Here is a 9,973-nt window from a genome sequence, read left to right as displayed (position 1 = left end):
TCAAAAGACGTTGCCACATTTTAATTATGTATTATATTTGAAAAATTCCATTGCTCCATAGTAACTCAACAAGATTGCTTGTTTTTCTACCTACTGTGTCTAGCATATAACTGTCTTATGACATATGCCATTTTGTTGTGCATTTGAACCTTTCTTCAATAAAAACAGATTATACAGAAGCGGTGGAGTGGGGGAAGACGCTGGGTGTGAGACGGAGCTGTTGGGGATACTACAGAATTACAGGGGTTATGTGGAGTGGGGGGTGCTGGGGGAGACATGCGGTGAAAAGGTTAGTAATAGCAGGAGGGGATGAGTTGCGTGAGAAGTACAGGGATCTGAGAGGCAGATGGGGAGTGTAAAAGGAGGGAAAAAGATTCCTGAGGAGGCTGTGTTCTGTCAGTGTGCTCCTCTCTGCATTCTTACTTATGGATCATGGGAGTGGATGCATCAGCTGAAGTTGGGTGATGTCGCTCTCCTCCAAGTACAATTTTCCGGACAGTTCACGATAGCAGATGGCTTAGTGTTAACTAAATAGGCTTAGACTTACTTAGACTTAGGGGATATGTATCATTATCAAGCCTTGAAGAGAGATAAAGGGGCTGATTCAGACCAGATCTGGTTCATGCAGATGAACCCAGTGCTGCGTTTCTGGATGCAGCAGCGGATCACAGAAGCCAGCAGGAGGCATCTATTTACACAAGACGCATCCTTCGGCATTAGCATATTATTGCTTGCAAGACGTTAGCATGCATTAGTGGCCAACTTTGAAAAAGGCCCTATATACTGCAACTAATTGGTAGAACATCATCTGCTGCTGCTTCATCCACTTGAGGCTACCGTAATGGTGGCGCTGCTTTCATACAACTGGTTATCAGCGTCTGTAAGCACATACAAACCGGCTCTGGCTCCAGCTGCTTCTGTATAATGCACGGTTGTGTGGTCAATGGGAGTAGGAGATTTTTCAGGAGACCTAATAATAAAATATTCAAGCTTGCTTTGTTTTGTCGTATTCTTTATCTCCTCTAGAATCAATGTGTAGCCATTAAGATCTTGCTCAATGTCACGGACAACCTTAGAGCTACGTTCCAAATTAGAGTCATGTATTATCATGCTATCAATTAATGCATCCTGAAGTTTGATAATCTCCTTATAGTTTACTGTTGTAAACGCCTTTATCTGCACTGGTGGTTTCCTTCTCCTTCCTTATCCTCAAGTGTTCACTGCTATTCCAAGTTTATGAGATCTTTATCAGATAGTGACTCAGGGTGGGATTCTAGCAAATCTGTAATATCACGTCTCTATCTCAGTGAAACCTAGTTCCCTTCGGTATCCGTTTGATAGATAGACAGTGTCTAGTTAGACAGTCAATAGATAGACACCATATGTTAGACAGACATTAGGTCGACAGGGTCAAAAGGTCGACAGGGTCAAAAGGTCGACATGAAAAAGGTAGACAGTACAAAAGGTCAACAGGTCAGAAGGTCGACATGGTCAAAAGGTCGACATAAAAAAGATAGACAATTTTTTTTTTAATGTAACATGTTTTTGGACTATTTCATACTTTCTCTATCCATGTCGGCATAGAGTTGGTTATAAACCTTGTGGCGAGCGCAGCGAGCCACCATGCCCGAAGCGTGGTGAGCGAACTCTTCAATTTCAATTTCTACAATTGGGGAGCCCAGATGACAAAACTATCCACACAAACCACAAAAATGCAAAAAAACATGATGTTGACCTTTTTCACGTCGACCATTTTCATTTCGACCTTTTGACCCTGTCGACCTTTTTCGTGTCGACCTTTTGACCCTGTCGACCTTTTGACCCTGTCGACTTAATGTCTGTCTAACACATGGTGTCTATCTATTGACTGTCTAACTAGACACTATCTATCTTTCATACCGGAACCTTCCCTTCCTGGGTAATCACTGATTTCTAGAACTTCATGAACAACATTGTCAACTCCTTCACTTTCAGAGTTATCTGACATGAAATATCAGTAAATGTATGTAACATATAATTATTTAAGCCATAGAGGTAAAGAAGATCAAACTGAAAAAGAGGACAATATGTTATGTCTATCAATGGACCGGCCACAAAAATGTCTACTTAACCTAAGGTCTGAGGACGCCAAAAGAACACAGGAGGAATATTGAAATGGGAAGTCCAAGGCTCACACTTAAGAGAGAAAATAAACTTCTGTAGGAGTCACCTAGAATGCTAGTCGTGTAGTCCATGATATAAGAGTGCCAAATCTTGTCTATGATCTGCTGGATATCAGGGACTTCCATATACTGTACTTCCAATATGCCACATGCTGATAGGTGGCTGTTGATACTACTGTATGTGTCTGATCAACTTAAGTTGGGGATGTGCGGTGTCCTAAAAACACTGTATGTCTAAGGGGCTGGGGATAGGGTGGGTAGTGTATGTCTCTGGGCCAAGGTGGTAGTGTGTATGTTTCTGGGGGTAGGGTGGGTAGTATATGTCTCTGGTGCCAAGGGGTAGTGTAGGTAAAGTATGTTTCTGTGGGGTAGTGTGGGTAGTATATGTCTCCAGGGCCAAGGCAGGGTGATGATTTCTGCCTGTTGCCTCTAGTTGTAGTGATGTGAATGGTCAGTCACCTGCTGCTGCTGCTGCTGCTGCCCTGCTGGGGAGGAGAAGAGGAAAAGTTGTGTTGGGTCAGCAGAGAAATTAGGTCCTAACTGAGCACATAGCAGCAGGCAGCACTGGTGGGGTATATGTTGCCGCTGTGCCTGGCTAACTGCACCTGTGGAAGTGCCCACTAGCCAGAGCAGATGACAGTTTACATTCCACAGTGGAATGCAAATCCCTGAAGAGCTGCAGCCATCTCAGCAGACATAACTCCATCTCCCACTTGATTTATTCCACGCCTCCCAGTGATGTCATACCACGCCTCCCAGTGATGTCACATCACACCTCCCGGTGATGTCATATAGACCCCCTGACAGACAGATGAGCCACAGCTGGTCTCCACAATAGGAGTACCATAATAAAAACAAAGATAACAGTGCAGCAGTGGCCTCAAGGCCTGTAAACAATAACATTTATTAAAAAACATGGGTATAGAGATAATAGCTATAAAACAATTAGCTATGTAGCAGCATACATTTGGAAGTCCTTAAAAATAAATATGACAGCAGATAGAGTCAGGTACAGTATACTCTGTAAATAAGTTCCTTATCCTCCAATTGTCCTGTTAGTTGATAATGTAAATATACCTGAAATTAGGAGTATGGCCCTGTAGATATTCAAAAGTTATCAAGCATAGGGTAACTTTTTACCAGTTCGATGATGACAGTGCTAAGTTCCTGATTTAGCAATCAGGATAAATGCACAGTGTATGGCTCCCATTTGGACACAGCAAATTCCGTACTAGTTCCAAGTTAGGAGGTAGAGCCGGTTGAGGATTGCATAGAAGTCTTTATATTGCAAGTGCTGCTGACAAGGTAGGTGACAGTTTACATATTTTATATGTGTATTGTACGGAGATCAAGGTAGGGGTGTCCTCTCCTGGGATAGTTGGGCATTTCTAAACACACAGCAGCCAGGAAACGACACACACATTTTTGTGCAGTCTAGCTGTAGCTACAGTAGTTTTATTGTGCGGTACCGAAAACCGAAAAATAAATCCTAACCCATCTGGGCACTAACTAAACAAATACAGTAGGTTCCCTCAGAGTGTACTTACCACAAACACATGCATATGCACAGTGCTCAAGGTCAGAACATCACAGCATGCTACCTGTTCCCCCATGTAGTGAGACACTGAGAAAAGCACTGGCACGCCTTTATTAGCCTCCTACAGGTGCAAGCAGGTCTGAAGACTCGAAATGGGCCTAATGGATGGCACAGTTGTATGTACTGTCTGTTTGTAATATCTCATGTCTATGCACTGTACTGTAAAAGGCTTGTTTAAACTTATTTACAAAAGTACACTCTAGGATCTTTATATTCCCGTCTCTCTGTCTTCCCCCATCCTTCAACCCCTTAAATGTACAGTGCTGTACTTACTACTTATATAAGGAATATGGGACTGTTGTTGCAACTTTGCAGTGTATTTTGTTCCAGCTGTGTAATGTATTGCATTTACATGCACCGCTTCCATTCCACCCATATGTAACAACGTATTTCATCAGCATAAAAAGTACATTGGGCACAAAATAAAGATAGTGCAAGGTTTAAATAGCACTACTTGAGAAGCGTAAGACTTGAGTATCAATCTACAGATAAACATAGAGAAGAACACATGTACAATATAGCAATATTATCTTCACCATATGGGCAAAAGTATTCTGATGCGGTTTGTGCCACTGTCAACTGGACTTCATCAGAAGAGAAACTATCAAGTAATGGTGAGACCCCTAGAGGATAACTGTACATGTGCCCGAACACGGATGCCCACTGTGTATGTGCAAAAATGTAACACATTACCCAATATACAGCTCTCTTGCCTTTAAAGTAGACATGTGCTGTCACATGTGCTGTCACAACTGAGGGCTGAGGCTGACCTGGGGAAGCCTCAGATGTAGGGGCTGACGTGTAGGTAAACCGGGGAGGTAGTATTGGGTTCCTAGACAATTAGGAGCTCTAGTACCAGTTGCCGGAAGGCGTGACCACGACAACGAAGTTGTAAAAAGGTAAAGTCAGTTTTATTGAACATACAGCTTAAGACACCTTGGATATGCAAAACATCACACAGAAGATATGCAGTGGTAATTTACAGTACAGTTCCCAGAAGCGCAGGGTAATTAGTGCTGTGGCTTGCAGAACAGAATATCAGAGTCCTTGCAAGAACTGGAGATGTACATACACACGGAGAGAAAGAGAGCTCTGGTGTGGGCGCACTCTTGAAAGAAAAATAAAAAAAAAATATAATAATTTTTTTGAAAATGAATGGAAAAATTATAAAAACAATATTTATTGGCAAATTGATTAAAAGTTATTAGTTATCCCACTATGATCAAAAACGTGTCTAAGTGTTGGTTAATAAAAAATTGAATTATTATATTAAATTGTTCTTTATTGGAAATAACCAACAGAGGTATAAGACAACAGGAGAAGAAAAGAAAAGAAATGTTCTGGTCTCGTTAATCACACAAGATAGATTAGAAAGGTTGCAGACACTGAATAGTCTAGCAACCGTTTCTCCTGACCAGCACAGAAATTCTGTGTTACTGACAACAGAGAGATCCAATAATATATCTTTGAAAGACCAACACGATGGTCAATGTCGGACAAATTACTGATCACCAGATATACCATCAATCACAAATTGAAATTTAGAGACATATCTGAAACATTTTTGGAGAATACTGCAGACATAGCCATACTAGGTGGAAAAGAAGAGGAAAAAGAAAAGAAGAGAAAAAAAGAGAAAGAAAAACGGGTACAAATGGAGGGAAAAAGAAAGGACAAGAGAGGGGGTATAGAGGTGAGAAAGTGGTGATCCTGCTGTTGGTGTCCACCCTTCTAATGAAGGGGAATAGTGTCCTTCTCTACAACACCAGGTATTCCCAAAAAGTCTCCTTTGAGGTACTGACCCGGCCCAACGCTGCTTAGCTTCCAAGATCGGACGAGATCGGGCATTAACAGCGTGGTATGATAGTAGAGAGGCTATCTACCAATGAGAGTGCACCTATGTAAGAGGAGTGAAAAAGAATGGGGGAAAAAGGGGGGAAGTGCAGAAATGGTGTGGATCTGCTTTCCTCGTTAGGCGGGGGGACTCATCTGCCTGATGGCAAATGATACCCCTGGATCGAGGATGAGAGTCCACAGAAAAAGGCTGGGTCGGTGAGGAAGATCAGGGAGGAGTGGAAGAAATGGAAGAGTAAAGTCAGTGAAATGATAGAATTGAAGGTCGCGGATGGATTGTCCAAGGGAGGAGGATGGCGTGCCTGTTATCTCTAAATGGGAAGAATTAGCATGCCATGCACAAAGCAAAAAAGATTGATGGACGGTTCCTGGGAAACTGGAACCAACTACGTCCTGTGCCTAAGCACTTAATAGTGCAGTGGTGTAAATTCACTGTTTTTGCACACGGTTGGCATGTTATATCTGAAGCATATACAGATAAATTTCTAAATTATATAAACAGATGTCAGATATGCTATAAACTATGCGGTAGGTGGAAAACCACCAAGTTAAGATTACTAAGTCTCTATAACATGATTGTGATTAACATCTAAGAGGTAAAAGATAAACAAGTTTGATACTCATGATATGTGTGAATCCAATTCCGGGAACCTCTGGTAATCAGTGAATATCCCTGAAAGAATCTCCTGCTGGGATCCCGTGAAAACGCGTTTCACCCGCTGGGCTTGTTCACTTCCAGGATCTCATTGAGACGTAGTAATCTTAACTTGGTGGTTTTCCACCTACCGCATAGTTTGTAGCATATCCGACATCTGTTTATATAACTTAGAAATTTATCTGTATATGCTTCAGACAACATGCCAACCGTGTGCAAAAACAGTGAATTTACACCACTGCACTATTAAGTGCTTCACGGGATCCCAGCAGGAGATTCTTTCAGGGATATTCACTGATTACCAGAGGTTCCCGGAATTGGATTCACACATATCATGAGTATCAAACTTGTTTATCTTTTACCTCTTAGATGTTAATCACAATCATGTTATAGAGACTTAGTAATCTTAACTTGGTGGTTTTCCACCTACCGCATAGTTTATAGCATATCTGACATCTGTTTATATAATTTAGAAATTTATCTGTATATGCTTCAGATATAACATGCCAACCGTGTGCAAAAACAGTGAATTTACACCACTGCACTATTAAGTGCTTAGGCACAGGACGTAGTTGGTTCCAGTTTCCCAGGAACCGTCCATCAATCTTTTTTGCTTTGTGCATGGCATGCTAATTCTTCCCATTTAGAGATAACAGGCACGCCATCCTCCTCCCTTGGACAATCCATCCGCGACCTTCAATTCTATCATTTCACTGACTTTACTCTTCCATTTCTTCCACTCCTCCCTGATCTTCCTCACCGACCCAGCCTTTTTCTGTGGACTCTCATCCTCGATCCAGGGGTATCATTTGCCATCAGGCAGATGAGTCCCCCCGCCTAACGAGGAAAGCAGATCCACACCATTTCTGCACTTCCCCCCTTTTTCCCCCATTCTTTTTCACTCCTCTTACATAGGTGCACTCTCATTGGTAGATAGCCTCTCTACTATCATACCACGCTGTTAATGCCCGATCTTGGAAGCTAAGCAGCGTTGGGCCGGGTCAGTACCTCAAAGGAGACTTTTTGGGAATACCTGGTGTTGTAGAGAAGGACACTATTCCCCTTCATTAGAAGGGTGGACACCAACAGCAGGATCACCACTTTCTCACCTCTATACCCCCTCTCTTGTCCTTTCTTTTTCCCTCCATTTGTACCTGTTTTTCTTTCTCTTTTTTTCTCTTCTTTTCTTTTTCCTCTTCTTTTCCACCTAGTATGGCTATGTCTGCAGTATTCTCCAAAAATGTTTCAGATATGTCTCTAAATTTCAATTTGTGATTGATGGTATATCTGGTGATCAGTAATTTGTCCGACATTGACCATCGTGTTGGTCTTTCAAAGATATATTATTGGATCTCTCTGTTGTCAGTAACACAGAATTTCTGTGCTGGTCAGGAGAAACGGTTGCTAGACTATTCAGTGTCTGCAACCTTTCTAATCTATCTTGTGTGATTAACGAGACCAGAACATTTCTTTTCTTTTCTTCTCCTGTTGTCTTATACCTCTGTTGGTTATTTCCAATAAAGAACAATTTAATATAATAATTCAATTTTTTATTAACCAACACTTAGACACGTTTTTGATCATAGTGGGATAACTAATAACTTTTAATCAATTTGCCAATAAATATTGTTTTTATAATTTTTCCATTCATTTTCAAAAAAATTATTATATTTTTTTTTATTTTTCTTTCAAGAGTGCGCCCACACCAGAGCTCTCTTTCTCTCCGTGTGTATGTACAGATACTTTCTAGCTCTGGGCGCACCGCCAATAAGGACCATAATTGAGAAGCCGTTTTCCTTCTCAATATCTGTCCATTTTGGCCTCTTCTTCATTCCATCACAATTTATACCGGTGCCAGGTCTTTCTTTCTCTTGCTACCAAGAACTGGAGATGGTAAGTCCATATGCCACAGCTAACCGCTGAGGAGAGGTATGAACTGGTACTGCCCAGATGGTGTACAGAGGCTGGAGCAACACAGATGCACAGAAGTAGATGGAACTTGGTATTTGCAGAGAGTGCCGGATGGAACCGGTATGAATTAAAGGTGTGCAGAACTCACCACTGTAGATTTTAGAGTCCGATGGTGAGCATCTATGGACGCTGTGGTTCAATGGTAGAATAGTCACTGATGCAGACGATATAGGAATACCGCTGATGTCGTTGAAATAAACTGAAGACGCTGTGGAGCACCACTAGCAGAATTTCAGCGACTCAGGAGCACTGTGGAAAGCTGGTAGGCCGTGGTAAGTATGGAGAGCGGTGCTGCAGAAAAGAGGAGTTGAAAACAATACCAGGACACCGCTGGAGGCTGGAAGCAAAGCAGGACCAACGCTGGAAGCAGGAAGCCGGTGTCTGACCGTGGAGAGTAATCAGGAGCAATGCTGGACCACTGCAGAAGTCAGGCTGCACCGCAGGATGGAAACAGGTGCGGGTCTCTTAGTGGAGCTGAATCACAGGAGCTGGAATACCTGGAGAAACAAGCAGGAGAGACATGCAGGGCCGGATTAACAATGGGGCGGGTGGAGCTGCAGCTCCAGGCCCCCCATCACAATAGGCCCACTGCATCTGCATTGCTGCTGCTGCTGCAGCAAGGAAATAAATTTCCCTGATACAGCAGCTTGCCAGTGACAGTGTGAAGCACCGCCCCTGTAGCTGGTACTAGTAGTACATTGACTCATACTGCCGACCGAGTGGCTCCAAATACCAGCGGCCAGCGGGTACTCACAGGGAATAAAGGAACTCGGCAGGGGGCGGGGCTACACGGGACCCAGGGGGCGGAGCTATGCAGGACTCAGGCTGCCAAGGCTTGCTGCTGCACATGGCTGGAGAAGAGGAGATCTGCCTTCTGCACACGGTGCACAACATCTAGGTCTGACCCAGCCATTGACACTGCATTGGTCTCTGCTGTAGCGAAAGGTAAAGAGTGAGTGGAAGGAATTGTATGTGACTTGTGTATCTGTGAGGGAGTGTATGAGAGTGATACAGTGCGGGGGGAGGGAGTGTGTGAGTGTGATACAGGGCAGGCTGCAGGGGGGAGGGAGTGTGTGAGTGTGATACAGAGCAAGCCTCGGAGGGAGGGAGTGTGTGAGTGTGATACAGGGCAGGCCGCGGGGGGAGGGAGTGTGTGAGTGTGATACTGGGCAGTCTGCGGGGGGAGGGAGTGTGTGAGTGTGATACAGGGCAGGCTGCCGGGGGAGGGAGTGTGTGAGTGTGATACAGGGAAGGCTGCAGGGTGAGGGAGTGTGTGAGTGTGATACAGGGCAGGCCGCGGGGGGGGAGGGAGTGTGTGAGTGTGATACAGGGCAGGCTGCGGGGGGAGGGAGTGTGTGTGTGATACAGGCAGGCCGCGGGAGGAGGGAGTGTGTGAGTGAGATACAGAGCAGGCCTCGGGGGGAGGGAGTGTGTGAGTGTGATACAGGGCAGGCCTCGGGGGGAGGGAGTGTGTGAGTGTGATACAGATCAGGCCTCGGGGGGAGGGAGTGTGTGAGTGTGATACAGAGCAGGCCTCGGGGGGAGGGAGTGTGTGAGTGTGATACATAGCAGACTGCGGGGGGATGGAGTGTGCGAGTGTGATACAGGGCAGGCTGCGGGGGGAGGTAGTTTGTGAGTGTGATACAGAGCAGGACTTGGGGGGAGGGAGTGTGTGACTGTGATACAGGGCAGACTGCGGGGGGAGGGAGAGTGTGAGTGTTATGCAGGGCACAG

The 9,973-nt window shown here is 44.2% G+C and overlaps 2 pseudogenes; one reads left to right on the top strand and one right to left on the bottom strand.

Annotated features, from left to right (window-relative positions):
* Nucleotides 1–5,513: 5,513 nt before the first annotated feature.
* Nucleotides 5,514–5,631, bottom strand: LOC134937814 (5S ribosomal RNA; annotated as a pseudogene).
* Nucleotides 5,632–7,208: 1,577 nt separating this feature from the next.
* On the top strand, nucleotides 7,209–7,316 carry LOC134937681 (5S ribosomal RNA; annotated as a pseudogene).
* The last annotated feature ends 2,657 nt before the right edge of the window (nucleotides 7,317–9,973 follow it).

Source organism: Pseudophryne corroboree, chromosome 6, assembly GCF_028390025.1.
Source record: "Pseudophryne corroboree isolate aPseCor3 chromosome 6, aPseCor3.hap2, whole genome shotgun sequence".
Lineage (NCBI taxonomy): Eukaryota > Metazoa > Chordata > Amphibia > Anura > Myobatrachidae > Pseudophryne > Pseudophryne corroboree.
Note: the sequence above shows the minus strand (reverse complement) of the source record. Positions and strands in the feature narration are given on the sequence as shown.